General features: G+C 41.9%; 1 pseudogene; it reads left to right on the top strand.

The window, feature by feature from the left end:
- Positions 1-436: 436 nt before the first annotated feature.
- LOC148121799 (immunoglobulin kappa variable 1D-33 pseudogene) lies at positions 437-790 on the top strand (annotated as a pseudogene).
- Positions 791-5297: the final 4507 nt, after the last annotated feature.

Raw genomic sequence — 5297 nt, 5'->3', positions numbered from 1 at the left:
TAACTTTGCTTGACTGAACTCCCCCCATCCCCCAGTTAGGCCCTGTCTAAAATGGATTTCTCTCTCAAAATGGAGTTTGATCTGCTCCTTCAGCTGCATGTATGTGGTTTAACCTTGGCCATCTAGGGTTTGTGGGCTTTTTTCCAAGTGGCTGAGATGAGCAAGCATTGCAGCTGTGCCCATCACTAACTGGTTCTCAATGGTTTGCATGCACTCACTGCACAGCCTTGAGGACTTCCTCATATACCAGTGTCACCCTGTGCAGCTGTCATTGCAGTCAGGACTCAGCATGGACATGAGGGCTCCTGCTCAGCTCCTTGGACTCCTTCTTCTCTGGATTTCAGGTGCAAAAATGCCTAAAATGGGAATTTCTTTGTTACTCTGTGATTAGTGTTGTTTGGCATTTAGGGCCAGTCCTTTCATATCATGCTTAACAATGTGGGAATTTATTATGTCTCCACTCATAGGTGCTAGATGTGACATCCAGATGACCCAGTCTCCATCCTCCCTCTCTGCATCTCTGGGAGACAGAGTCACCATCACTTGCAAAGCAAGTCAGGGCATTAACAACTATTTAAACTGGTATCAGCAGAAACCAGGAAAAGCTCCTAAGTGCCTGATCTATTATACAAATAGGTTGGAAAATGGGGTCCCCTCGAGGTTTAGTGGCAGTGGGTCAGGTACAGATTATTCTCTCACCATCAGCAGCGTGGAGTCTGAAGATTTTGCAACTTATTACTGTCTACAGTATGATGAGGATCCTCCCACAGTGATACAAGTCATAACATAAACCCCCATGGAAGCAGAAGTGAGAGACTAGGCTGCCCCAGCTGCTCCTCCTCATGAATCACTCACTGAAACTGTTTCTTAGATGTCACAGAATTTTTAGAATAGGTCACAGGTTCCCAGGAACTACACAGAAGAAACTACACAGTCACTTTCTCATGTCCATGAAGTTCATGTCTGTAGACATTAGCCAGTCATTTTATGGAAAATTTCTATTTGATTGATATTCAAAATGTTTCCTGGTCATCTATGCTATGACATGAAGATGACCAAATGTTTATTCATACTGAGAATATTTTTATTATACACACTTAGAGTCTTCTACTGTTGGTTATCTGTAAGTAAATTAAGATTTTCTTTACATCTTCTATGTTCCAGTGCTAAAACCATCACTTCCTTCATAAAACTGATCACTGTTTAGTCCAAACTGTCAACTTGGAGAAGCCTAACATTCTGTTTTTGCCATGCTAGCACATACTTAAGTAAATTTCATATACATGTCCAACAGAACACCAAGATCTAGCAGCTACTATTTTTTTCAGAGTGAAGAGCTAGTCAGAGCCATTTAGACAGTGATAGAGTTACTTGTCTGAATGGCTATCTGCAGAGTCCAAGCTAATATCTAGAGCTTCTCATCTATGAAGCTTTCAAGTGAGTTTCAAGGTGACCCATACAAATTCAGTAGTAGTAGATTAGAAATTATTTTACAACCAGAATCAGCAGTATGGGGCCTGAGTATATTGGTGTTTATTGTTGTCTTAAAGGACAACATTAAAGGAGGACACATTGTCCTCACCCAGTGATACAGAGACTGAAACTGTCTTTGGATGTGATGGTCCTGTTGACAAATTTATAATTTGTTGGATGGGGCCAAAACGCTGCATATGTGTGAGATGCTGGAGAGCAAAGGATAAGCATTTTGATCTGGTGGCTATGAACCATTAATGTTTCCTTAAACACCACCCATTTCCTGCAAGTCTTGTCATTGCTTCTACAATAGGATGAATGTGTCTGAGGCCCTCTCAGCAATTATGATCAATTAAAATAAAGATGAGTCAACACTCTTCCTCCAACATGTATTGTTTGAACAACTTATTCTGCATCAGAGCCAACTGAGAAATATGCTGTACTGAAATTCACTCCTTAATGTTATATATTATCCTTATATCTTTCTTTCTCATTTTAAATACCATGTTAGCAAATATAGATTAAAATATCAATCTCGGGCAGGGTCTTCGGTGTTCCACTGGACTCTACCCTGCCCCCACAGTCGCCCTTTTGTCTCCTGTTTCCTTGGAATACCAACTATCCCTATTTCAGTGCTGAGGAGTTCTATTCAGAGAGGTGAGTGTGTGCTAGCTGGGGCGGACAGTCCTGGAAGAGAGCACAGCCCCCGAATCCCCCCAGCTTCTGTGGCAGGGTCTTCGGTGCTCCACTGGACTCTGCCCTGCCCCCACAGTTGCCCTTTTGTCTCCTGTGTCCTTGGAATACCAGCTGTTTTTTCTTCAGTGCTGAGGAGTTCCATCCAGAGAGGTGAGTGTGTGCTATCCAGGGCGGACTGTCCCGGAAGAGAGCACAGCCCTCCCCCCCCCCCCCCCCGCCCTCAGCTTCTGTGGCAGTGTCTTTGGTGTTCCACTGGACTCTACTCTGCCCCCATGGTCGCCCTTTTGCCTCCTGTGTCCTTGGAATACCAGTTGTCCCTATTTCAATGCTGAGGAGTTCCAACCAGAGGGGTGAGTTTGTGCTATCCAGGGTGGACTGTCAGGAAGAGAGCACAGCCCCTCCCACCTCAGCCTATGCTGCAGGGTCTTCTGTTTTCCACTCGACCCTACCCTGCCACCACGGTCGTCCTTTAGTCTCCTGTGTCCTTGGAATACCAACTATCCCTATTTCAGTGATGAGAAGTTCTATCCAGAGAGGTGAGTGTGTGCGATCCAGGGCGGACTGTCCTGGAAGAGAGCACAGCCCCCTCCCCTCAGCTTCTGCGGCAGGGTCTTTGGCATTCCATTGGACTCTTCCCTGCCCCCACAGTCTCCCTTTTGTCTCCTGTGTCCTTGGAATACCAGCTACTCCTATTTCAGTGCTGAGAAGTACCATCCAGAGGGCTGTCCCTATTTCAGTGCTGAGGAGTTCCACCCAGAGGGTGCAGTGGAATTCCATCCAGAGGGCTATCCCTGTGTCTGTGCTGAGGAGTTCCATCCGAGGGTGCTGAGGAGTACCATCTAGAGGGACAGGAACAGTTCCTGCTCCTTCACTGAAGAGATCCACCCAGAGAGTCAGTAACAGCAAATACTGAACCAAGAAACCAAGACTCTCCTGGCTCCATTTGAAGGAAGAGATGGGCAGGCGCCAATGCAAGAATTCCTCCAACAACCTGAAAGGCAACATGATATCACCAGAATCCAGGGATCATGAAACTAGAAGAAATGAACACCTTACTCCAGAAGAAATAGAAGAAATTGACTCTAAGCGGAACTATATGAAAATAATAGAGGAACTTAAACAGGAGGTGAAAATCTGTCGTAAAGAAATGGAAGAGAAGTGTAACAAAAAGTTTGAAGAAATGAGGAAATTCGTAAGAAAAAACAATAAAACAGGTAATGTAAACAGTTCAAGAATTGAAAACTGAAATGGAGGCAATGAAGAAAACACAAACTGAGGGCCGGCTGGCTATGGAAAATCTAGGTAAATGAACAGAGACTTCAGAAATAAGCATAACAGTAAAATACAAGAGATAGAAGAACAAATCTCAGATTCTGAAGACACCATAGAGAAAATAAATGCTCTGACCAAAGAAAGCAGCAAATCCAACAGATTCTTATCATAAAATATTCAGGAAATCTGGGACACAATAAAAAACCAAATATAAGAATAATAGTGGTAGAAGAAGGAGAACAATTGCAGATCAAAGGCCCAGAAAATATATTCAACAAAATTATAGAAGAAAACTTTCTTAACCTAAAGAACTATATCCCTATGAAGGTTCAAGAAGCATACAGAACACCGAATAGACTGGATCAAAAAAAAAAGACATCGCCAAGCCATATAATAATCAAAACACAAAACATACAGATTAAAGAAAGAATATTAAGAGCTGCAAAGGAAAAAGGTCAAGTAACATAAAGGTAAACCTATCAGACTTACATCAGACTTCTCTATGGAAACCATGAAAGCCAGAAGGTACTGGATAAAGGTACTTCAGAAACTAAGAGACCATGGATGAAAGTTCAGACTACTATACCAAGCCAAACTATCATACACTATCAACGGAGAAAACAAAATATTCCAGGATAAAGACAAATTTAAACAATACATAGCCACAAATCCAGCCTTACAGAAAGTATTAGAAGGAAAATCACAACCTAAGGAATCCTACATTGCCAGTACTGCCTACAATACCTCAGAAATTTAGCGACCCTTCACAAGCACATCTCAAAGAAGGGAAACACACACTCTTCTACCTCCCCCCACCAAAAAAGGAAAATAACCAGAGTCAACAACAACTGGTCATTAATATCACTTAATATCAATGGACTCAATTCACCTATAAAAAGGCACAGACTTAGAGATTGGATACAAAAACAGGATCCAACATTCTGCTGTTTACAAGAAACACACCTCAACCACAAAGAAAGACACCTACTCAGAGTAAAGGGTTGGGAAAAGGGTTTCCAAGCAAACGGACCTAAGACACAAGTGGGTGTGGCCATTCTAATACTAACAAAATCGACTTCAAACTAAAATCAATCAGAAGAGATGGAGATGGACATTTCATACTCATAACAGGAACAATTCATCAGGAGGAAGTCTCAATCCTGAATATCTATGCCCCTAATATAAAGGCACCCACTTATGTAAAAGAAACACTTCTAGAACTCAACACAGTCATCAAACCACACACACTAATAGTAGGAGACTTCAACACAACTCTCTCAACAATGGACAGGTCAATCAGAAAGAAACCTAACAGAGAAATAAGAAAATTAATGGAGGTATTGAATCAAATGGACTTAACAGACATCTATAGAACATTCCACCCAAATAGGAAAGAATATACCTTCTTCTCTGCAGCTCATGAAACTGTCTTGAAAATTGACCACATACTCAGTAACAAAGCAAACTTTCACAGATACAAAAAAAATATTAGTAACCACCTGTGTCTTGTCAGATCACCATGGATTAAAGTGAGAATTCAACAACAATGCTACCCCCAGAAAGTCTACAAAATCATGGAAGCTGAACAGTCAACTACTGAACCACCCCAGGGTCAAGGAAGAAATAAAGAAAGAAATTAAAGTCTTCCTTGAATTCAATGAAAACAAAGATACATCATTCCCAAACCTATGGGACACTATAAACGCAGTGCTAAGAGGAAAGTTCATAGCACTAAGTGCCCACATAGAGAAAATGGAGAAAGCACACATTAGAGACTTAACAGCACACCTGAAAGCTCTAGAAAAAAAAGCAGATTCACCAAGGAGGAGTAGAAGACTGGAAATAATCAAACTGAG

This window comes from Myodes glareolus, chromosome 6, assembly GCF_982192425.1.
Source record: "Myodes glareolus chromosome 6, mMyoGla1.1, whole genome shotgun sequence".
Classification (NCBI taxonomy): domain Eukaryota; kingdom Metazoa; phylum Chordata; class Mammalia; order Rodentia; family Cricetidae; genus Myodes; species Myodes glareolus.
This window is presented reverse-complemented; position numbering and strand designations above follow the sequence as displayed.